The sequence below is a fragment of the Argiope bruennichi genome, chromosome 7 (assembly GCF_947563725.1).
Source record: "Argiope bruennichi chromosome 7, qqArgBrue1.1, whole genome shotgun sequence".
NCBI lineage: Eukaryota > Metazoa > Arthropoda > Arachnida > Araneae > Araneidae > Argiope > Argiope bruennichi.
Window position 1 is genome coordinate 94028316 of NC_079157.1, and position 27328 is coordinate 94055643.

General features: G+C 30.6%; 1 long non-coding RNA gene across 1 annotated transcript in view; it reads right to left on the bottom strand.

Annotated features, from left to right (window-relative positions):
• Nucleotides 1–24848: 24848 nt before the first annotated feature.
• The window catches only part of LOC129974845 (uncharacterized), a 42514-nt gene continuing 40034 nt past the window's right edge, over nt 24849–27328 (bottom strand). Inside the window, exon 3 of the long non-coding RNA XR_008784977.1 lies at nt 24849–25063. This is a non-coding gene — a long non-coding RNA (uncharacterized LOC129974845). The remainder of the gene's footprint in view (nt 25064–27328) is intronic.

Consider the following 27328-nt stretch of genomic DNA (forward strand, 5'->3'; position numbering starts at 1 on the left):
GAAACATTCATTCATTTATTTAAAATTTGGTGTGTCCAGAATATTTCTCAGAATATGATACCTTACTGCATTAAATTTAGACTTCATAATTTTTGAAATATATTTATAGGTCGGAACAAAATATTATTATTGATTTCATTTCAATTCTTTTGAAGGCAAAACTAAAAACTGAATTTTATGCTGAATCTGAGAAATTTTTGTTGAATTTTTGTTTGAGATATTACATAAAGTATGAAACATATTTTGTAGTTCACATAAGACTTAAATACCGAGCGATTCTGTTTGCAATACTCATATTCGATAATAATAATAATAATAAATAAATAAATAACAATAAAGACGATAAATAAAATGAAACGCTTGGTTTTATTAAAAAATATCTTTATATTAATTGCAATATCATCATTTCCACTTTAAATTAAAGTTGATGTTTTACCGGAAATGACAACACATTAAGAAAATATCTATAGTAAATTGAACGAAACGATCTAAACAACAGTATAAGTTTGGTATGACTATCAAAATTTGAAGATTAAAAATGTTTTGTTTGAGAATCTATTAAGAGACCAGTTACTTAAAATATTTAATTGAAAATTGTAGAGAGCTGTAATACTGGCGAACCGGCTGGTCGCCAAAGGCGGCTAGTATTAAATATGGCGCGAATCACGGCAGCAAACGTATTCATTTTAATTGATGAGGATTTAACACGTAATGCTATACGCTGGGGAAAGGTTTTCGGGTTTACTTTAAATATTTACAAAACAAGTTTTCTATGCTTCATGCCTAAAAACTACACTATTAATATTTGTTAAATAACAAGTAAGACAAATTTAAAACAATAAGAAAACAGTTCACTGGATTGTAATCCTTGAAATAAAAGATATTTAAAAAAATTAATACCCTACGATAACAAACACAGTTCTGTCAAAAAATTATCTTAACACTTCTTAAAGCCTACAAACTATAATCATTAAATTAAAGCGAAATACGTTATTTAATTTATAATGTGCCAAAAAAAAACCGCACGTAAATCGAATTTTCTTAAAGAAGCAATTACAAATATTTCACTAATAAATACCATTTTAAGCGATTTTGAATACTAACGGCTTTAGAATATGCAATTCCTTCTGTTTCAATTCAAAACAATTTATATGTAATCCATGCAAGAAGAATGATCTTATGAATTGTCTGTTTGCAGAATAATCTCTATTCTTAGACACATAAATACATCTTTTGACATTTCATTCCTTTCAGTGTTAAATTTGATCTTTTATGTTGATCGAAACATGCAAGGGAATCATAACTTCATCTTATATGAATACAAAATTGCACTTTATATAGTTAAAAAAAGTAGGTATTATTAGGTAAGTATTAAAGATTCCAAATGTCATCTCATCAATACACTAATATGTACTACATTATCTAATAGTCAATATTTAAAACCGGATTTAAAAAGTCTGAAAATAAATCATTTCAATATGACTGATTGTTATTTATACAGAAATAAAAAAATATATTTGTTTATTATTTAATAAAATATTCATCTGAAAAAGTTTTTACTACAACATAAAGCCTCGAAATTGGTAAATTCCAAAATTTATAGTTTTACGTTTACTGTCAATAGTTTTTTTTTTTTAACTAGATAGATTAAGGGGCGGGAGGATGAATAATTTTGACGTTTCCATTTTCTTCTGGAAGTCGGTATTGCATTACATTTAAAACCAAAATTATATATATTCCACATAGCTAATAAATACCATTTTCAGGTATCCATAAAAATAATTTGTGTTCCATTTTAAAGATTAATTTACTAGTTTTTGATTAGCAAGAGTTTCTCTCTCACTCAGATTGTTAGCGACAAAATACTATTTAATTACTGATGATTTGACAATTTCAATGACCCAAAATTTGTTGAATGAGCTTTCCAAAACAATTTATTTTATAACACTAGAACGCCAGTCGGTGTCGATTGGACTGTTTAGCAGCAGATAGTTGGTTCTCCTTTCTGTTAGCAGGGAATTTGGAAATTTTTCGTCATTTTTAATCATTTTTTATGGTGATTAAATAGAAAAAGATTTGTGGTTCTAGATCAATTAGGAGAGATTTTACAACTAAATATACCTAGAACGTCCGCTGGGTATTGTTTCGACATCAAGGCAATTTATTATTATAAATAGCTGTCGTAAGTAGATACCATTAGTAAAACAATATTCCCAAAGCACTATCGCAAATTTGTTTACCTTGAATACAGTGTTATTAGGTTCCCAACGGAATTGAATCAATTATTCTAAAATTATTGTATCTAAGTGTTTCGTTACACAACATTTGCTTATCTGCTCATAAAAAAAACCATTTTATTTTCGAACTTTCTGCAGAGCAGATACTCTGAAACGATGATTCTTAGAAAAAGTCTAAGCCGTCATGCTAATTTGTTGAGAGAGCTCTCTGAGAAAGATTCGGATGGTGATAAGCTGTCTTGTTGTAATTTAGATTCCAATAAAGACACAATATGGCTTGAAAATGACTGAAGAATGCGAAGAATCTGAAGAAATACTTTGTTTTGTTACATTTTTTATGATATAAAGGGTCATATGAATAAATATATGAAATACATGAAATAATATTAAAAAGTCTTAAAACTAAACCCTACTGAACAGTAGTCCTGCAATCAGTTATTACAATTATTTTATATCGCGGTGTCGAAATGACACCTATTTACGTTTAAGGGTAATCGAAATCTCAAACGTTCTAGTGATAAACCAATTATTTTGTAATCCTAGTGAATTTTCATTCTTTCCCGTTTTTCTTCTATAAGAAATATAGGACTTGAAAGCTATCATACCTAATGTGCGATAAATGCCTTAACGTTTTTTTTCCCTTAATAATTGATCCGGAAAAAAAAACCTGTCGTCTCAGTTATTAATAAAAGAGATTGCACCCGAGTGCGATTGAGTTGGCAGTCTACAGGTCAGCCCATTTGACCCACAAGTACTAAATATGGCATGCAGCTTTGGATATAAAAAGGTGCACTTCAGAATGATTTTTTGATATTTTAATCAAAATTCTAGTTAACTAAAAATTTAACTGAATTTAACTGAAGCGTTTCCAGCGATAACTTTTGAAATCGTATTGCACGGAAATAAAGTTTACAAGGTTTTAAAATTAAAAAAAAAAAATCCAGGGTACCGATTTAATAACTGGAGAAATTCTTTTAAATGTCCGTAATTTTGTATATGTTTTTTTTTTTTTTTTTTTTTTTTTTTCAATTTCTAACAACAGACTATATTGTTGCTTTGAAATTCAAAGTCTTTTCATTACTTCATCATACGAAGTGAATGACGGATTGAATTTAAAAGACAGATTTCATACATGAATTGGACATTGTTTTTAATAGCGTTGTGCGTCATGTGACTGATGCGTTAAAAAGATTCATGTACACAATGAATACAATTTTTTACAACACAATTAAAATAAAGCGGATTTTAATGTCTTAAATTTGATGGAAACATCTACATTATGTCTAAACAATTTAACTGAAATTAAATAAAAATTACTTATAATTAAAGAAAAGAAATTCTAAACTATAAAAATGAAAAAAAAAGTACTATCAACAATTTAATATTACTTTGAATTTCAAAAATTCACAGTTTTGGTTTGTGTTAGGTAATTATTCATTTTAAAGCAAAAATTATTGAAATAGATTTTGTTTTTCGATATATATATATAAACAGAGACATTCTATAGGATTCTTCTATTGCAACAGCTGATGATTCATCACATGGTTTTGAGAAAAATAATAAGAATTTAAACTAATTTAATCTTAAAAATCAATGTTTTCAAGGGGTTGTTGAGTTTTTAAAAAATGACTTTGAGTGAACTTCAACACGAAGTTGATTATTTTATCCATAAAAATAGATATTTATTGCATTCTCGAATGTGAATTGTACAAAAAGCAAGTATTGTAATCATTAAGAAATTCTAACTAGAGATTACTACATTTCAAATCTAATTTTTTCGTTTTTGTTTGTTTATTTTTACTGCCATTCCTGAAAATAGATTCAGACGGATCAAACTTTTGTGTGATCTTTAAACCAAATTTTCTATTTCTATATAATTTTTAGCAAAAGCCATTTCCACGAAGTTCCCTGTATTTGAAAACAAATGCATTCGATAACTACACAATGTAAAGAGTTGGATGAATAAAATTTAGTTCTAGCATCTAAAGCGTAATTTCATGGCTCTTTTGGGACAACATTTCTTGATATACAGGGTGGTTATAATTAAAGTCACCCTCTTTAGACCTACGTAGTGTCCGCTCTAGTGGAAGGATGTCGAAGAAATTTGATATTTAGGTTGTATGGAAAAGAAATCTGCAATAAAAAAAATTCAAATTTCGGCCGATAGATGGCGGTTTTCATGTACGATAAAAGCCGTTATGCAAATTTAGAGTAATTTAAAAATCCATTACTCACTGCCGCAAAATCATTCTTCGCCATGTCGTTAGAAAAGAAAGGAAGAGCTTTACTGATAAAATTGTTTTTTTCAGAACCGCATAATTTGTCAGCTGCACTGCGGGAATATCGGCGCTTGAAAGAGTTACGAAAAGGGCCTATATCCAGGCAGGCTTTGAAAAAGATGATTATTAAATTTGAAGAGACTGGAGAGTTGGGTGTGGTACAAGGAAGAGAACGGAAACGGATTTCAAATGAAACTGCGGAAGATGTCGCTCTAGCCGCGTCGAAAAAGCGTATGATTCGTAATATTCATCATCAAGTGCTCGAGCGGTGACACGTGATTTGTCCCTCTCTTGGTCTACAGCACGAAAAGTTCTGCGACCCATTGTAAAATGGTATCCATACACATCCATCATGTGCAAGCGCTGAATCCTATAGACCCGGAGAAACGAAATCAATTTGCTAGAATTTTTTAGCCAGAATAGCCGTTGACCATTCATCGCCTTGGAACATTTTGTGGTCGGACGAGGCTCATTTTGCCCTAGGCGGAGCAGTTAATACTCAGGACTGTCGCATATGGGGTACCGCAAGTCCTAATGATGTGCATGAACAGTCTCTACATCCTGATTACATTACTATATGGTGGGGTTTTACTGCTGATTTCATTCTTGGTTTTTTTTTTTTTTTTTTTTGAGGAGAACACGTTTCGTGGCCCTAAAAGATGTTCCGTTACGGGTGCCCGTTACCGCGTCCTTCTTCAGCAGCAAGTCATTCTTGTGTTACAAGAACGAGAATGTTTAGTGACTACTGTCTTCATGCAAGATAGTGCACCACTTCACATTGCTCGACCAGTGACGGCATTGTTTCGTGCCTATTTTGAAGTTCAACGGGTAATTTCAAGAAATTTTACAACTGCTTGACCTCCGCGTTTCCCGAACTTGAATCTCTGTGATTTCTGGTTGTGGGGATTCCTGAAAGTTCGTGTCTATGGAGGAAGCATACGGACTCTGCATGAATTGAACGCACGTATAACACGTCATGTTGCTGCAAATGGTCGAGAAACCCTTCGTGCCACTGTTGAACATGCCATAATATGCTTTGAATAAGGGCTTGACGTAAATGGAATGCAAATTGAGCGTATATTGTAATTAAATAAAGTTTTTAACTTCCAAATTGTGATTTTTTTTTCATGCACTGCCTTTTCACCTGGCGGTTGAAATTGGAAGTATTATTTTATTGCAGATTTCAGTTACCCATGATCCATACAACCTAAGTATCAAGTTTCTTCGATATCCTTCCACTAGAGCGGACACTACGTAGGTCTAAACAGGGTAACTTTAATTATAACCACCCTGTACTACCCGTCTCCGTTTCTGTATTTTCGCATGTATATGAACGATAACTCTAAAACGTAATTTAGGCAAAGAAATTTAGTATGCGGTTTTATCATTTAAAATGCAGAAATGCATCAAAATTTAAATACAATTTGTAAAGGAGTAGACCATTTATTGATCTGTGTATTCTCATGCATGTAAATGCAATAGCAAAACTTCAAAGACTTATGTAAAGGATATTTGGTATGCAGTATTGTAACTAGAATTGGCAAGTTTTGATTTCAGTCGGGAAAGTATAAAGCGTACGCGTAGAAAATACATACATTTATATCACTATTCTAAAAAGTAGAAAACTTTCATGCATGGGATTCCTAAAATAAAAATCTGAGTTTTGCCCAAGATGTTCTGTGTTTATGGAGGGGGGGGGGATAATATCTTTATTAGAAAGGTTCCGAGGAAGTTTTGAGAGGACTATTTCAGATTTCTTTTTTTAAGAGAATAATTTTAAGATTACTGGATGATAATTAGTTTTTTAGTAATTAGTTGTGTAAGGACACTTTTTAGACGGACTGTACCTCTCATTTTAATCTATGATATCACACTACTGATAATAGCTTTTTAGAGAATTTAAGAGAAAGATTTATAGACAAATATAAAAGTTAGTTTTCTGCAATCATTATACAATTCTATATTGCTAATCTAGCCAAAGTTTGTTTTTGCTTTTTCTACAAGTATTTGAAGCTCTATAATTTTATGCAACTGATACAATTGTATAATGAAATACCTTCAATTGAGTTTTTAATCTAAGTTTCAGCAATAAAAAGGATCATTCAGAGAAAGAAGTCAAATGGTAGAATCCCAAGCAAATGCGTTTGGGTAATCTAAAATCAAAATAAAAAAAGTATCTGAATCTCGAAACCTGCCAAAAACCTGATTCAAAATTAAAAAATGCTGTTAGCTTCGAGAGATTGTATGTAGCAGATTTTTTAAAAATTATAAACCGTGCAATCATTGTATTTGTTATAGTAGAGAAGTTAATTCAAATTTTACTATACGTTTCGTGTTACCTGAGGAAAAAATTATGCGGAGAAAATTTAAAAAAGGTTATATTAACTTGAAAAAATTTGAAATAAAAAAAAAATAAAAGTTAACTCCTTAAGCATTGATATACATCAGAGAGTCCGAAATGTGCAGCAGTGAACAAAAATATGGTTCACCTCCGTAACTCAGCGATTCTCAACCTGTGGGGCGCGAGCACACTAGAGGGGGGGGCGTGAGAATATCCAAGAGAAAATATTATTTAAAAAATGATTAACTGACTGAAAGGAAGGCACACATAGAAATAGAGAACAAAATAAATTTCGACATATTTAATAACTTATTAAAGTAAAACAACTTACAAAATCAAAACTTATTTAATCAAAACATACTAAATTAAAACAAATTTAATAATTATTAGTGACTTCCTGGGTCTTGTCTTGCAGAGAAAAGTTTTTCGAAGGAAGGCTTAATATTAGAAATAGCCGCTCTAAGTTCTGCCGATATCTTTATTTTGTCTTCAAAGTAGCCACAGCAGAAAATCCAGTTTCACAAAGGTAGGATGTTGAAAATGGTAATAGAATGCGAAATGCCCTTGTTTTTAGTGCAATTAAAATCATCCTCTACTCCTATCCAAAATTCAAACAGTGATTTATTACTAAATTGTCTTCTAGTTTCGCCACTTGTCGTGAAGTCTATGAATTTTTCTTGCTCATCAATTGAGAGTCCATCAGGAGTCTTATGAAATGGATACCTAACTCACTCGTAACTTGCTATCAGTTTGTTATTAGCAAGAAAATACTTTTTAAAATGCTTTGCCAGCATGGCTAAATGATTTTCAGTGGTTACAAAAACAACTTTTACATGTTTTTCTTCAACCTTGTAAGTTTTAGTACAATCATCCACATCTGCAAACATTGTTAGATTTCTTTGCTTTAAATTTCTGCTCCACAATTCCAATTTTCCATAAAAAGCATTAATTTTATCACTCGTATCCAACATATGTGTATTTTCTCCTTGGAGTTGAAGATTCAAGTTATTTAATTTCTCTAATATGTCGACCGAGTAGCTCAATTTCATCACAAATAAACCATGGCGAAAATCCTCGGCCTCCGATCTGTTTTCTTCTTCTAGGAAAATGGCGATTTCTTCTCTTAATTTATAAACACGTTGCAAAAATTTCCCACGTGATAACCATCTTGCCTCGCAATAAAATAGTAACGCTGAATGTACTGAACCCATGTCTTTACAAAGTGCGGAAAAGATTCTCAATCGAACATAGGCAATTAAATGAGCCTCTTTATTACTACCTGTTGCTTCATCAAGCTGCACTGAAAACAATTTGTCACGCAAGTTCGAGAAAAGCTGACTCTGTACTTCAGTTAGTATATCACCAATTTGATGAGCAATTGTATCATTTGAAACAGAAACAGATCTCTGAAACACTAGACAACATCCTCGTCAGTAAACATATATCCATATATGTCATCGGTAATCAACAAATACATAATGCTGCTTTTCGGCAAGTTCTGGGAAGATTTATCTCCCATTCGTTCAACATTGCAAATATTCGATTAAGAAATTTTGGAGTTCCTATCAAACAGCACTGGAATTAAAACTCGGTTTTTCTTCTATTTGAACTCATAAAGAGGTTTCTCGATGGTCAAAAGCAAGTTTCACGATGGTGACCTCAAACAAGCTTTGTAACAGCGGCCCTGCTTACAGATGACGGCATTCAATGACATCTGGATTTTCAAGCTATGAAGTGAAATGCCTCAACAAAAATGGTAGTTATGCCGAAAAGGTAGTAAAATGGAAATCATTTCATACTACCCATTTTACGTTCTCATAAATGAAATAGAGAAAGTATTGTAATCAAAATATTCAACCTCGAGATTTTGAGGAATTTCCTCGTTTTTGACCTCGAAAACCTACTTTTGACATTATGTATGTCTGCAACAAAGGTGAATCAAAAAACGCTTTGGGCCAGAGGAATGACATTTGGTATACAGTCTTTACAGCAAATTTTCAGCAAATTTCTTTTAGAAGAAGTCTGTCAATCCATATGTTCCAATATAAATTAAAACGATTGTTACAAAACGAAGAGAGACAGATGGATTTAACATATATAGAGTAGGTATCTATCAAATTTTGAGCCTACTCCAACTAAAGATTGGTCACCTATTAGTCAGTAGTTTTTGAAACATGTTTGTGATAACTCAAACACGCGATTTAAATATATAAATTTGGTTCGTTATTTTGTGAATATAAGTGCTGTTCTCTGTCCAGTAGGTTGGGAAAAGATCGTCTAAAGCACAAATTTAATTTTCAGATGTTATTAACCGTATGCCGGGGATAAATCGCCAAAAAAAAAAACTCACCATGGATCTCAAATTCAGTAAAAATGCTAATTCACGTGAATGATTAGTATTTCGTATCTCTGCCTTACCTAAGGTTCACAATTTTTATTGCATGCGTGGTGGATAATTTTACTAGATTATGCAAGAAAGTTTTGATGAGAACCCGTCTCTCTTTTATTACTGTTTTCAAAATGATGTGCGGTACTTATTGATACTCCCTCATACTCATGCAGATGTCATATGACCCTTTCCTTCAAAAATTAAGCGATACCAACAATTTCTTTTGAACTTTCGTAAACGCATTTTTAAAATTTGTTTAATTCTATACTATAAATTCTTCATCGGTAACAGAATTCTCTGGCAAGTTAGATTTCTGGTAAATGGTATTCAGAAATGCAATCAATATAATTACCAACAGAGATTTGCCTCAACTGCTAAAGAATTCGGAATTTATTGCACTTCACAAAAAAATGTATATCCATAAATTGTCATTGGATTCCTCACAAGAAACGAGCAGATTGAACGAAATGTAGTGGATTTTAAAAACTGTTCTATCGACATGAAGATCAAACTAAATGTTTCAAATCGATGCCAACAGAGAGTCTCGGAAAAAATAAAGGAGCCGCCTATATTTATTCCAGTCTCGTTCATCATACAGTTATCATAAAAAGGAATCATTCGAAAGGAATTAATGAAAAAAGATTCTTCAATTAAAATTTCATAAGGTTCCGTCTATATTCTGAAATAAGAACATATTTTAAAACTTCCAATGGTAATAAACATTTTATTCATTAAATTTCAAAACTACATTAAAAACTCCTCCTGGAAACCAAATTTTATTCGTCTAAGTCTATTCTTTTCGAAATGATGAACTTAAAAATATGTCACCACCATTTTAACTTTTTAATACTATGCTAATGTATTGCTTAACAAAATCATTGCTGATGAACTTGTAATTAAATTTTTACAATACTGATTTGTCATGGTGTAAAAGAACAAAAAAATATTTTCGGTTTTTGAGGTTTAGTTACGAAAGTACCTTTGAATTTGCTAATAATTCAAGCTAGCTGAAAATGTTCGGACCAAAGTATAACCAACTAATTATTCATTAGCGCCGATATCTAATCAATGTTGCGCCCTCTATCCTTTCAATCCATGGATAAAAACAAGAGCTAACATTTCTTGGAGGGATGCTTGACTTATGCAGAGCATGTGAAGCTCAGGACTGTAATCTTAATTACCAATGTGAAAGATGGGCAACATAATGGTCTTAAAAATCCGAATATCCACCATATCTGTAACCTTCGAATAATCAACAAAGGCATGATTTTAATTCATCCGTTGCTTTCCCAAATATTTACTAAATATTGCGGTTAATATAATAAATTGGTGATTATGAACGATCATCGGTAATTATATATAATCACTAGATTAATATGTACTGTAAATACATGATCAAAATTATCTGGTTACTTTCGAATTTACACACTGTTTGGAATTTCTCCATAAATGCTGGAAGAACTATCTTAAAATTACTATTATATAAAAAATGTACAAATATTCCCACATTTTACCGTGAAGATTCCGACATGTGGCATTTAGAGAAACAACCAGTAATTGAAAATTATTTTGTTCCCGCCGTTTAACAGAAAGCAGATAATGATGCGGATCACTCATTAATGGTAGATGCTGTGAGGCATTATATGCATTTTCGTGCAAACAGCATACACATTGGGGAATATAAATTCTTTTTTTCAAATCCTAAATTTTTCATAAGCTTTTAGGATTATAAATCGCAGAATTTTCAACAAAATTCTACGAAACTTACAAAATGGGTATCAAAATATATTATAATCTAGGGTGAATTACATAAAATGTCCGGGACATACTAGATCCTTTAAAAAATAAATTAACAATAAACTATAAGCTAGAATGTGATGTTAGAATTTTTTGTTCCTTTTTTTTCATCAATTTTTCGAATATCAAGTGGTGTTAATCATCGCAACAGTCGAATGTGGGGCAGTGAAACGCCTCAAGTGGCCGCCGAACATTAATGCGATTATCCAAAGTTTAATATTTGGGACGCCCTATCTAAAAAGGAAATTATTAACACTACCATATTGCGTGTCAAAGTTTGTAAGCGATTGCCTCAACCAACATTTCACTAAGATGGATTAGTTCGACCATCCATTTTAAGATCCATTTCTGTTGCCTCCTCGATTATTATATTTTATCTCATTTATGATTATCATCTGGGATTACGTCAAAGATTTCGCCAATAAGACTTCTTGATCGATATAGAGAAAGTAAAGAAGGAAATTGCAACTGATATTTATTTCATAACTATTTGGATATTTTCAACTACATGGAAGGAAATAAAGAATAATTTTGGTGGCTCAAAATACACCTAAGTATCTCATATCGAAATATATTCAGTGTTATAAGCCCTACCCGGAAGGTATGAATTAAATTTCATTCCTACTATTTTTTGAATTTTCAAAATTTAATTTTATGAAATGTCCAATGGTTCTCAGATCTCCTCAATAAATATTCAAAGATATGAATATTTTAGGAAAAAAAATTACTATGCATGAGTGAATTATAGCTTATTTACCTTTTATAATTCCAAAGGCAAATATATAGGACAAAGGCAAATATAAATACATAAAAATGCCATATGAATGCCATTAAAATTATCGTACTGCAGTAAAAAAAATCACTAGCTTTCTAAAGAGCAGCTAAAAGATGGGCTTCAAAACACACTGTTATTCTTTGAATTTGGAACAGTAATACCGAATTCTAATTAAGATTAAAAATATATTACACAAGCTTCTTCATACTTACTTTGAAATACATAATAAAAAGTGCAGTAATATAAGTTCTCAAATAACAAAAAAATAATTATGTAACCTATTAATATTTTCAGAAATGGCAGATTTTCAACTAAGTGACTTCAATTATAATGTGATTGAAAACAAAAAAATGCATGTTATTCTTGTAGAAGAAAACTAGGAACCCCTGTCCTTAATGTCAGGCCTTAGAATCTATCTCGAATACGACATTCTGTTTAACACCAGAAATATTTTTTGGTAATGAGATCAAAATCCTGTGCAATGAAGTCAAATTCCTAAAAAACATGAAAAGAACTAAAATTATAAATTGGATTTAACTCCAACATACTATAGCCATGTCAGGGTTTCCAATTTTCTTTTAGAAGAACGGCATTCAATCCTGGCAGAATCATGCCCAAAACTGATGGACAGCCTTCCTCATACAGCAAAGAACGTTGTCGATGCCTTTTCATGATTAGTGTACAAATTAAGCCTTCAAGTAGCCCGTATACTTTAAATAATATAGTAAATTAAGTTACAAAATGTTAGAAGTTCACTTTTTGCACAAATTTAAATGAATATATTAAGTCAAATTTAAATGTTTTCTTAAGTCTGTTACTTGCAAATATGAAGACATATTTAATTTATATTTAACTTTGTATGGAATTTGAAGATTTATTCGAAGATTCAAGTTTAATTATTATCACTTTACTGAAAAAAGTTAATCTTCTAACTTAAGAGAGATGATGAAATTTAGATAACTGCAACCGCGATATCTCTTCAGAATGGCGAATAGGTTCAGTTGCAGTTTTTATACTGTTGCCCATTATATTTGAGTTTTGAAAGGGCAAATATACTGTGTTTCACGCATGCACAATTAAAATGTATTTACAAAAAATAATTTGTCATTGAATATGTACAACATTTATTTTACATGTTAATATAATGCTATAACTTTTTTTCAAACATTCTACAAATTTTTATATAACTGTATTGAAAATTCTGCATTTTATTAAAAAAAAAACACTTGAGAAAAATGTGAGATTAAAAAACAACCTTTATATCTTTCGGAATAAATAGGCTATTTTTACACAATCCCAAGTATTTATTCATCACTAGACGACTTTTTTACTTCCTCGAATATATAAAAGTTATATAAAAGATAACCTTCATATAAAAATATATAAATATATAAAGAGAAAGTATAACAATCGCTAAAACAATTCGAATTGGAGATTTTGACGAATCTCCATATTTTAGACCTTCCCGAGTTTAAAAACACATTTCTGAAAAATGTCAGTCCGTCCATCTGTCTCTGACAAATGTAATTTAAAAACGATTTGACCTAGACGAATGAAATTTGGTATATAGTCATTATACAGGATTTGCAGTTTTCTAACAAATTTTTAGTAAAATCTGTTTAGAGGAAGTTTTGTGGGAAGAGAAGTGTTTTAATATAAGTAACAACGATAATTACAAATTAAAGAGAGCAAGATAAATAGAATTCGGTATAGAGATTTAACATCTATAGTGTTGACACTTATCAAAGTTTGTGCCAAATCCGACAACGGGTGGACTGTCGGTCAAGGACAACACGAGATCCAGTAAAAATACTAAATTCACGCCAAAAGTTAATATTCCGTGACTATTGCTCGCCAATGCCATTTAGTGGGTTCTCTGGCATGGCAAGTTTATTAAAGAGTATGCGAGAAAGTTTTGGGGACTCCGGATAGTTTAAGCAGCAGGTTCCCCGGAAGTAATGATTATATCGAATTTCGATTCAGTTGATTAGCTGCTTTATTCCTTTAATTTGTCAGACATTAAAGGCCTATTATTCTGAATACTTGACGTGTGTTCCATTTATTGCCTGCATGAAACTTTCTAATCCAGACTAATCCCATGATATCAATGCACTATTAGAAATGTAAAAGTGCGATGAAGTGTACCTACTGTTTTATTCGTCTAGAAAGCCACATGGATAATAAACCGTATCCTTTTTCTTTAGGATTGGAAGATCAAAAAAAAATTACGTGATTAAATACTTGATGAAACAATGAAAATTTAATTAGCAGATAGAAAAGCAATCAATTGAAAATAGATTTGAAATGTTTAGAAAAAATTTCCATAATTCAGAAAAATTATGAACTATTATTAAATTGATATTATAACTTTAAAAGGGCATACACTTCGTTTTTGTGCAATAATATTTTCAAAATTCATTGTGGAAAAAAATCCAAAATTCAGCTTCATTTCTAATAAATTAAAATATCAAACAAATCGCCCCGCGGTACACATTTCAATATTATATAAATTTAATATATGCACATGCTCACTTTTATTATTACTATTAATAATAGGAAGTAATATTACTTTTGAAATTTTCAATTCACTATCTGCTGCCTGTGTTAAAAAAAATATTCTGTATCATCGAATTCTAGCCGGCCCCTAACGTTGGTTACATACACAATGGATTTTTCTGGCGCGGTGAATTCACCGTCACCGCCATAACAACAGTAATGTATTGAATTATATTTAGAGCTTACACATTTGGCCGAAAAATAAAGGCGTGGTCAATTTGTCGTTGGCAGATGTTGTGCAGACGTCGGCTGCCACTGGCGCCAACGGTATTTTGATCGTCGCAGTCCAAGTAATGACGCACATTATCAAATCCAAGCATACACACACGGTGTTTTCTTAACGTCTAGAGTTGCTTTTTCATAATGAATTTTGCCTTCCTGCTTGAAACACGACTTTTCTTTTAGCATCCAGCAATAGATTTTCATCGATTATGAAGATGAGTGAGTTAAAATCGATAAGGAAATTTTAATTGTTTTAATCCAAGAAAGACCTGTTTTATCGGTTTTTGAAGACAAACGTACCGGTTGGCATGAAATTTATAGAGAAATTTGAAACGACTTTGATTTATTGGAAGAAAAGGAGAAAAACGATTTACAGGAAATCCATAATTTCTCATATGTGCTTACTAGATAATAGATGGGGTCGTTAAAAATTTCTAATTTTGAGAATCTAGGAATGACAGTAATGACTATATCTAGTTATAAAGAATTTTTCACTATTTTTTTCTGGATTTAATTATCAATTATTTTTATTTCTGAGCTGGCGATTATTAACAAACTTTTTTTTTGTAAAAATAAACAGTATTGGAAAACTAGTAACGGTATTACGTTCATCAAAATGTTTTATTATGCTTTTAACTTATTTCTAATAAATCAGAAATATTTTATAAGTAAATAAAATTAATGTGAAGAAGACATTTTTTTTGTAATACTTATTTCAAATTAGAAAGCGGCATATTTTATAATTATATGTCGCTAATATAATGGCGATCAGAATACTTTTATATTGTAGATGTATGCTAGGATATCATGCCTGCATTTGAAAAAAAATATCTACATAGAATGTGTTTCATATTGTTTGCTTTAAACCCTTCTCTTGCAAGTATCTTCCAATGATATAATTGACATTGTATCCTCAATCATATCTATCTCTACCACTAATATAATTATGAAGAATTATACAGGCTTTAATCATATTATGCACAAATTGTGGTAGAACATTAAAAGGGTGATGGAATATTCTTCATTTATTGCTGAGTGTATCAAATTAGCATTCTGTCTATCATCTTGCTTGAAAAATTGATTGTTGAATATTTTCTTTTAGACTGTCAAATTTGTTTCAGCATATGGACTTAGCAAATTTTTATGCAGCCCAAATGCTGCATCACAAACAAAAAAAGTACGGAACTTCTGGATTTTCTATGCCTGGCAAGCACAAAATGAAACGGTATTTACTGCCGTCAAATGCTCATCAGTGCAACTGAATGGTAATTTAATTATATAATTAATAGTATATTAATTTCTAATTGTATATTTATATGTATAAAACATATCTAAGGTCCTGTTCATATTTGTATGTTTTTATGGAATTGCATTAATAAACAAAGTTACCTTCAAACTTACTCCAACTTATATATTTCAAAAGTTATTGCCAAAATTTCCACATGCTGAATGGAATTCTTCAATTTGGTATCTTTTTTATCCGCCAATACCCCTTTCTTTTGCCTCAAACCTTCAAATAACGTAAATATCTTCTAACTCCTCTAACTTTTTCATAAATTCAATAAATCCAATTAAGTCATTTTTTTTTTCCTTTTCCTCTTCATTCGATGACAAAATACAATAAAGATAGAAACTAGTCTCTATTTATTTCAAATTACACATAATAGCTTAGATAGCACGGTTCAAGTGAATTTCTTTGCTAATGAAATGACACCGACTCTTAAGACGACGAGGAAAATTTTACCGCCGTGTGTGTAAACCTTCGATTTCTGCGAGTGATAACGATAAAATATCCGCAGAGGAAAAAATGCTGTGTGTGCAATCAGCCTAACTACTTTCGTGCTCGAATGTTTACAATAAACGTAGAGTCAATATATTTCTTATAGAATGGATGTGCAAAGGTAGTTAGTTCTGCTTTACAGAAATTCGAAAAAGTTTTAATATATTCGAAAACGACTGGATACTTTAATCACATTCGGATTAGAGATTGAGGAATTTCCACGTTTTGAACCTCGCTAACTTCAAAGAACACATTTTTGGAAAATGTCTGTCTGTCCATCTGTGAAAAATAACTCGAAAATGCTTTGTATTAAATGATGAAATTTGGTATATATGTTTTACACTCATTTGTGGATTTCTATCAAATTTTGTGCAAAATTTGTTTCAGAGCAAGTCTATGTCAAATATAAATTAGCAAGATAACAAGATAAATAAAATCTGTTAAACAGATTTAAATTTTATGCAGTAGACATTATTCAGAATTTATGTCAAATCCAACGAAGGCTTCATTATCTGTCGGTCTGTATTTTCAGACCGCAGTACAATGATTTAAATACATAAAATTCTTTGTGTTATTTTATGGCTGCAGTTGTGTTGTGTGTCAAATTTTCATATCAATCGAATGGGGGGGGGCGTCTAAAGAAATTCACCTTCATTAAAGAGTTGGGGGCGACCACTCCCATTGCTTTACGACATTAAGGCTCTTAAGAATTATATTAATTTAAATATAAAATAGTATATAGAAAAAAAAATATTTTTGGAAAAAATATAAAAAAGCAAGATTTTTGTTAGAACCACTTCTTTATTTCTACACATTAAAAAGGTTTAAGTAGTTCATATAAAGGCTATTACACTATACATAAGTGGCAACTTATAAATGAAATATACTAGATACATGTCATTTAGGATGCAACCTCCATAAAAAAAAATAATGATTTATGTCAAATTTTGGACTTAATCGGAAAACGGAAGAAGGTTTTATACCAAAATATATACTTAATTCTCGTCACTCATGGACGAAACTAAACACGACGTAGGTTACATTGAGAGAAAGTTACAAGAACATTTCCACCGGTTGTATTAAGTAAACTATTTCTCAGAACATCCGAACTTTATCCATATTGACATATTATAACGTTCCTCATTTTGCTGTGCATTTACACTACGATACTTACTGAGTTCTAATCTTTTAATAAAAAGAAATGTCTGCAATATCTTACGCTACGTTAAACGTTTTATACTTTGACGTTAAAGAAAAACCCATCTCTAAAAGTTAATATTAAGTTCATGACACAATTCCAAAAATGTGTTTTTCGTGCTCAGAGCCGATGAAGTGTGGCGATTCGTCAAAACGTCGAATTCAAATTTTTGACAATACAGTACTTTTCCTTTGTATATATGCTTTTTATACAAGAAATTAAAAACAGTTAAAAATATGATATGAAAATTTGGCTCTACATAAATAGAATCTGCATTCAAATTTTTTCTCACCTGCTTCAAAGCGCTGATCCTCTTGATAAAATCTCTATAAAATTTAGTGTTTTTAAAAATGTATTTTTTGAACTCTGGGTGATTGGAAACGTGGAGATTCGTCAGAGTCTCTCAACTTTAATTTTTTGCCTCTTGCAATACTTTCTCTGTATTTCAGTATACAAGAAAGTAAAAATTCTAACTTTAGCATATAAAGAAGTGAAATGAAGTTTTGGCTACAAAATTCCATCATATATATATTATTACTCAATTTTAGCAATTGAGCAAAAACGTCTCTTTTGAAGAATTCATTTCAAATACTACACTTCTTTTTACTGTTTACTGTTCAGATTTTGTTACCACTGTTTTCATTATAGGGTTCTTTGAAGCATATACAATAACACACGTGTCCTAATTTCCTTCAAGACAAAATAGTGTTGGCTCACAAAAATACTAATTTATTTAACCCTTTGAATTCCAAAAGTAACGACATTATTATATGAACGTGGATATAAAGTTCCCTTTTAGTACTTAGCTATCTGAAAAAAAGTTGCAAATTTTCTATAAATCCTAAAAAATTAAGTGGAAGTTTTTTTCTATTGTAAGGCTTATATAATAATCATTATCTAGCAAGAATGTGAAAACAGTACATCTTGCACAGTGACATTCAGAATTGATATAAGAGTGTTAAGGGTTCCATATTACTTTAACACAGGTACAGAACTGGCTGAAAGCTAGGACATAGCAGTGATGTGACAGAGGGGGAATTATTAAATTCGTAGATTAAAAATAACCTGGCATTCACTCCTTTGACGGAAAGAGTTTAAATTTTGATGCATATCTTTAACTATACACACTGATGCATTGAACTGCTATTTTGGAAGTATGTAGAAAACACAAGCAATGTAAATTTTGACCGGTAAGAGAATGTGTATTTTTTTCTACCAAAAATTTAATAGCATGCAGGATTTTTGGAAAGTTATTGAAATATCGAAAAATGGAAAAGAAAAAAAATTGTTACGCATTCCAAAACTGATATTTTAATATATGTAAAATCGGTTTCACCTATTGTTCCTGTCCCCAATGCCGATTCGTTTCGAACGGTGGGCTCATTTTTTTGTTGTATTTTTAGGAAAAAAAATTGCCATTTTTAAGATAAATATTCGGAATAAAGAGATATTTTATACATACTATTAAGTTATAAGACTTGAATGTTTTCAAATTATCAGTCTTACCGCAGATTTATACAAATACCAATGCCTATAAGAGTTATGAAAAAACATGAGCAACTTATATTTCCAGGAAAATCTTTTTTATGTTTGTATGGAATTCTGATTTTCAGTCAGGGTTGGGGGGGGGGGAGGGTTAAAATTATTATATATTAAGAGAGGTAAGCACACATTTCCTCTGCGTTTTCCCCAGGATACTGAAAGTGTCGAGCGGCCCGTTGCGTTAAATCTTTAGATGAATGTAAATATTATAAACAAAATCAGATCAATTAATATACTGAATCAATGCGAGAATTTCGATTCTCAATATATTTTGTAAAACTAAAATGGCTTGTTTACAAATAATTTGATACATAATTTTTATATAACTAACAGAAATAAAATGGACTCTCCTACAACGAGGGGTGATATGAGAATTTCCATCATAATCATATCAAATGGAGTATTCAGGGGGAATAATCATGCATTCTTTACCTTTTTCTGAACTGGCATCCGATGTCTAAATGTTAAATTATGTCAGTATGTGGTGAAATGAATACCAGTTAAGCATAACTCAGTTATCAATTATTATTTGCGCCTATTGCTATGGGATAAACTGTCAGTTTTAGTGTTCATAATATATAACTACATAAATTTGCTTCATAAAAAAAAACGAAAATTATGTAATTGCTAATATTACGCTTAATACAGAATTCTTTTCAGATTTATGAAATATAGACAAAATTTATTTAATGATTTATGTGATCAAGATTATACAGAGATGTGTCATAGGTGATCCCACTGTGTAAGAGAAACCATCAGTAATTGCTAAAGAAAATAATTTTCAATTAATAAATGAAAATTTATTTACCTTCCAACTATATCCATTCCATTTGCAGCTGAAAAAAAGGTTCTTCCAATCATCCAGTAGAGAAAGGTTCCAGAGTTGATGCGATATCAATAAATATTTCAGAAATATCTTTGGTTGCACGAAGTCTTCCATGAAAAGGCTGTGTATTTTACTGGATACACTTTTTATTGAGCGCTCTTGGGTTAGTCTGAATTCTCTAATAGGTGAAATAACCTTTGTAACTTGCAGCATCAGCAACGGAATTGCCATTTTGGAAGAGAAAAAAATAAATAAAAATAATAGCATCTGTATTTATATTAGTTATAAAAAATCAAGATAATAAATCAGAAATAGGTAAAAATTTAGATATATCAACATTTTAGCGTCGCATGAGAGATTTGTTACAAATCATCTCACTGTAAATCCTAAAACAAATTTCCAAGTTAAATTGGTATCACATTCTAGGTAAACAACATTCTATGCAATTTTTGAACATTCCCTTTCAGACAAATGGCAACGGTGACATATTAAAATTATGAAAATTTAAATAATACTCGCGGTAAGCAATTTTTACTAAATCTACTGCGAGAGGTCAAATAAAAATTTTCCAAAGCAGTTCTAATTTATTGGAGAAATGTTGATACCTTTAACGTTAAAAGAGATTGGTGTTCATGATTTTATTACGTTTAGTTGTACAAGTAAGTTTTCTTTCCATATCACATGGATCGCCGAAGAATTTCATATAAAATGTTAAAGAATGGCTATTGCTTTCAAAGCTTAGTTTGTAAGGATATATAAACATGATGAGTATTTTATTATTTTGGTATATTTATTAACAAAGTAAAAAAAATACACCAAAAAATATAATTTGTGGACAGATGTGTCAAATTTTAGTCAAGGGTAGGGCTGTATCCATACGCATGTAAATACAGATTTCTAAACTACAATGAGCTAGGTGAATAAAATTTAGTACACAGTTTTTACATTAAACATAACAATTTGTAACAAATTTTCAGTACCGAAAAATTATCTCTCCTAATAATAAAAATCGATGAATCAACAATGTGATCAATTGTATCATTTAAGAGCTAAGTATCGGCATTCTTTATCTATTCTTTAAACGTTATCTTATTTATAAATAACGAATGATGTCAATATGCGATGAAATGAACATCAATTAAGCATAACTCGGAATTCAATTTTGAAATGAAAACTAAATTCTCAAAATAATATTTCTGAAAATCAACTATTCTGCTTAACAGGCCGGACTGCAAAAATATCTTTGTTTAATAAATAATATTTTTAGAAAATTATGGATATTTTCATTTGAAACAATTATTTATTAATTATAAAATTTTAAAATGTTTAATTAAAAAAAGCTGTATTCTGTACATGGGCCACTTCTGAATTCTATGAATCATTTCACAAAACAATTGCTTTAACAAAAATATATGTAAAATAAAATTCTAAATCCAAAAATTACAATTTTACTTACCATTGGAATTATTCCCCAATATTTGTATCTGAGAAATTTATTATAAATGTTTAATGTAAATGTTTATTTTTAAGACCTTATTGCTTCTTAAGTTTATCGTAAGTCCTATTTTTATATGCTCGTCCTTATTTTATACTTTCTTAAAAGGCCGGCTTTATAAGAATGCTTTTTAAAAAAATCACGTTGTATGGCAAATTTATTTACAAAAAAACTACAACGTAGATAAATTTTCCTCTGTCCTATAATTGTAATCATTTTAAACGCGATATGTTAACCTCATTGTAAGAAATTCTACTTTACAACATTGAAAAAAAAATTACAAAAATCTTAACAATTCCAGTTCAAGCATTTATAAAGAAATCATATTCTAACTATACATATGCAAAAGTTAGTTTTTAACGCATTTACCGAACTGTGCATGTACAATACTGACAGATTCCACCCTTCCGATCAACGTCTCGATTCGACTTCTGACTCAGCATCGTCACTTGTCGTTCTTCATGCGTTTCGTGGTATTCAGCGACACGACATTCCTGTGACAAGAAACTAATCTCGCAGTGTTCGGCAGACCACAGCTTCTGCTCTTACATCTTCACTTGCCAAATACATGTGATGAATATATTTATTCTGTACACTGGATTGGATTTGAGCGATATATTCTATGCTAATAGTCAGTAGAGAGGAGGATTAATGACTACATCTATCCCCATTGTCAGACTTTTAAAGCTCCTTGATGGTAAAATACAGTCGGTGATAAGAACTGAAGAGTAAAAATTGTAAATGACCCCAAATTCAAACAAAGTTTTTCACGTTAGTGTAAAACGAGCAATACTCTTTTATGGACATTTTTCGCTGGGGGACGCTGGGACGACATCAACGATAGGCTACCACTCATGTATTATAATACTTATTACAAACGGAATATCTTTCTTAATGATATTACATGGTTTGAAATATTCCATCCAATAAACTTAGGTTTTGCTAATGAAAGAAATCATTTTTATGTACTTCCGCTAATACGGCAGTTTATTCATTTGACACATTCTGTTTCTTTATTTTGTAAATCAACGAGATTGAGCGGTGGCATTTTTTATATTGTTTAATAACAATTACCTGCATGAAGATCGTCATTTTGAAGAGTCACAGTGCCTATTTCGAAATGGACTTCGAAATTCTGAATCAAGATTAGATAACAAAGATATCAACTTTGCTAGAACTATTTTTTAAACTTCCTCTTCAAGCCAGTGGATCATGCATACTGAACATCAGGATCACATACACAATGTATCTCTGATGGCTACAAACCTTGAAATTAAAAACAGTTAAAAATATGATATGAAAATTTGGCTCTACATAAATAGAATCTGCATTCAAATTTTTTCTCACCTGCTTCAAAGCGCTGATCCTCTTGATAAAATCTCTATAAAATTTAGTGTTTTTAAAAATGTATTTTTTGAACTCTGGGTGATTGGAAACGTGGAGATTCGTCAGAGTCTCTCAACTTTAATTTTTTGCCTCTTGCAATACTTTCTCTGTATTTCAGTATACAAGAAAGTAAAAATTCTAACTTTAGCATATAAAGAAGTGAAATGAAGTTTTGGCTACAAAATTCCATCATATATATATTATTACTCAATTTTAGCAATTGAGCAAAAACGTCTCTTTTGAAGAATTCATTTCAAATACTACACTTCTTTTTACTGTTTACTGTTCAGATTTTGTTACCACTGTTTTCATTATAGGGTTCTTTGAAGCATATACAATAACACACGTGTCCTAATTTCCTTCAAGACAAAATAGTGTTGGCTCACAAAAATACTAATTTATTTAACCCTTTGAATTCCAAAAGTAACGACATTATTATATGAACGTGGATATAAAGTTCCCTTTTAGTACTTAGCTATCTGAAAAAAAGTTGCAAATTTTCTATAAATCCTAAAAAATTAAGTGGAAGTTTTTTTCTATTGTAAGGCTTATATAATAATCATTATCTAGCAAGAATGTGAAAACAGTACATCTTGCACAGTGACATTCAGAATTGATATAAGAGTGTTAAGGGTTCCATATTACTTTAACACAGGTACAGAACTGGCTGAAAGCTAGGACATAGCAGTGATGTGACAGAGGGGGAATTATTAAATTCGTAGATTAAAAATAACCTGGCATTCACTCCTTTGACGGAAAGAGTTTAAATTTTGATGCATATCTTTAACTATACACACTGATGCATTGAACTGCTATTTTGGAAGTATGTAGCAAACACAAGCAATGTAAATTTTGACCGGTAAGAGAATGTGTATTTTTTTCTACCAAAAATTTAATAGCATGCAGGATTTTTGGAAAGTTATTGAAATATCGAAAAATGGAAAAGAAAAAAAATTGTTACGCATTCCAAAACTGATATTTTAATATATGTAAAATCGGTTTCACCTATTGTTCCTGTCCCCAATGCCGATTCGTTTCGAACGGTGGGCTCATTTTTTTGTTGTATTTTTAGGAAAAAAAATTGCCATTTTTAAGATAAATATTCGGAATAAAGAGATATTTTATACATACTATTAAGTTATAAGACTTGAATGTTTTCAAATTATCAGTCTTACCGCAGATTTATACAAATACCAATGCCTATAAGAGTTATGAAAAAACATGAGCAACTTATATTTCCAGGAAAATCTTTTTTATGTTTGTATGGAATTCTGATTTTCAGTCAGGGTTGGGGGGGGGGGGAGGGTTAAAATTATTATATATTAAGAGAGGTAAGCACACATTTCCTCTGCGTTTTCCCCAGGATACTGAAAGTGTCGAGCGGCCCGTTGCGTTAAATCTTTAGATGAATGTAAATATTATAAACAAAATCAGATCAATTAATATACTGAATCAATGCGAGAATTTCGATTCTCAATATATTTTGTAAAACTAAAATGGCTTGTTTACAAATAATTTGATACATAATTTTTATATAACTAACAGAAATAAAATGGACTCTCCTACAACGAGGGGTGATATGAGAATTTCCATCATAATCATATCAAATGGAGTATTCAGGGGGAATAATCATGCATTCTTTACCTTTTTCTGAACTGGCATCCGATGTCTAAATGTTAAATTATGTCAGTATGTGGTGAAATGAATACCAGTTAAGCATAACTCAGTTATCAATTATTATTTGCGCCTATTGCTATGGGATAAACTGTCAGTTTTAGTGTTCATAATATATAACTACATAAATTTGCTTCATAAAAAAAACGAAAATTATGTAATTGCTAATATTACGCTTAATACAGAATTTTTTTCAGATTTATGAAATATAGACAAAATTTATTTAATGATTTATGTGATCAAGATTATACAGAGATGTGTCATAGGAGATCCCACTGTGTAAGAGAAACCATCAGTAATTGCTAAAGAAAATAATTTTCAATTAATAAATGAAAATTTATTTACCTTCCAACTATATCCATTCCATTTGCAGCTGAAAAAAAGGTTCTTCCAATCATCCAGTAGAGAAAGGTTCCAGAGTTGATGCGATATCAATAAATATTTCAGAAATATCTTTGGTTGCACGAAGTCTTCCATGAAAAGGCTGTGTATTTTACTGGATACACTTTTTATTGAGCGCTCTTGGGTTAGTCTGAATTCTCTAATAGGTGAAATAACCTTTGTAACTTGCAGCATCAGCAACGGAATTGCCATTTTGGAAGAGAAAAAAATAAATAAAAATAATAGCATCTGTATTTATATTAGTTATAAAAAATCAAGATAATAAATCAGAAATAGGTAAAAATTTAGATATATCAACATTTTAGCGTCGCATGAGAGATTTGTTACAAATCATCTCACTGTAAATCCTAAAACAAATTTCCAAGTTAAATTGGTATCACATTCTAGGTAAACAACATTCTATGCAATTTTTGAACATTCCCTTTCAGACAAATGGCAACGGTGACATATTAAAATTATGAAAATTTAAATAATACTCGCGGTAAGCAATTTTTACTAAATCTACTGCGAGAGGTCAAATAAAAATTTTCCAAAGCAGTTCTAATTTATTGGAGAAATGTTGATACCTTTAACGTTAAAAGAGATTGGTGTTCATGATTTTATTACGTTTAGTTGTACAAGTAAGTTTTCTTTCCATATCACATGGATCGCCGAAGAATTTCATATAAAATGTTAAAGAATGGCTATTGCTTTCAAAGCTTAGTTTGTAAGGATATATAAACATGATGAGTATTTTATTATTTTGGTATATTTATTAACAAAGTAAAAAAAATACACCAAAAAATATAATTTGTGGACAGATGTGTCAAATTTTAGTCAAGGGTAGGGCTGTATCCATACGCATGTAAATACAGATTTCTAAACTACAATGAGCTAGGTGAATAAAATTTAGTACACAGTTTTTACATTAAACATAACAATTTGTAACAAATTTTCAGTACCGAAAAATTATCTCTCCTAATAATAAAAATCGATGAATCAACAATGTGATCAATTGTATCATTTAAGAGCTAAGTATCGGCATTCTTTATCTATTCTTTAAACGTTATCTTATTTATAAATAACGAATGATGTCAATATGCGATGAAATGAACATCAATTAAGCATAACTCGGAATTCAATTTTGAAATGAAAACTAAATTCTCAAAATAATATTTCTGAAAATCAACTATTCTGCTTAACAGGCCGGACTGCAAAAATATCTTTGTTTAATAAATAATATTTTTAGAAAATTATGGATATTTTCATTTGAAACAATTATTTATTAATTATAAAATTTTAAAATGTTTAATTAAAAAAAGCTGTATTCTGTACATGGGCCACTTCTGAATTCTATGAATCATTTCACAAAACAATTGCTTTAACAAAAATATATGTAAAATAAAATTCTAAATCCAAAAATTACAATTTTACTTACCATTGGAATTATTCCCCAATATTTGTATCTGAGAAATTTATTATAAATGTTTAATGTAAATGTTTATTTTTAAGACCTTATTGCTTCTTAAGTTTATCGTAAGTCCTATTTTTATATGCTCGTCCTTATTTTATACTTTCTTAAAAGGCCGGCTTTATAAGAATGCTTTTTAAAAAAATCACGTTGTATGGCAAATTTATTTACAAAAAAACTACAACGTAGATAAATTTTCCTCTGTCCTATAATTGTAATCATTTTAAACGCGATATGTTAACCTCATTGTAAGAAATTCTACTTTACAACATTGAAAAAAAAATTACAAAAATCTTAACAATTCCAGTTCAAGCATTTATAAAGAAATCATATTCTAACTATACATATGCAAAAGTTAGTTTTTAACGCATTTACCGAACTGTGCATGTACAATACTGACAGATTCCACCCTTCCGATCAACGTCTCGATTCGACTTCTGACTCAGCATCGTCACTTGTCGTTCTTCATGCGTTTCGTGGTATTCAGCGACACGACATTCCTGTGACAAGAAACTAATCTCGCAGTGTTCGGCAGACCACAGCTTCTGCTCTTACATCTTCACTTGCCAAATACATGTGATGAATATATTTATTCTGTACACTGGATTGGATTTGAGCGATATATTCTATGCTAATAGTCAGTAGAGAGGAGGATTAATGACTACATCTATCCCCATTGTCAGACTTTTAAAGCTCCTTGATGGTAAAATACAGTCGGTGATAAGAACTGAAGAGTAAAAATTGTAAATGACCCCAAATTCAAACAAAGTTTTTCACGTTAGTGTAAAACGAGCAATACTCTTTTATGGACATTTTTCGCTGGGGGACGCTGGGACGACATCAACGATAGGCTACCACTCATGTATTATAATACTTATTACAAACGGAATATCTTTCTTAATGATATTACATGGTTTGAAATATTCCATCCAATAAACTTAGGTTTTGCTAATGAAAGAAATCATTTTTATGTACTTCC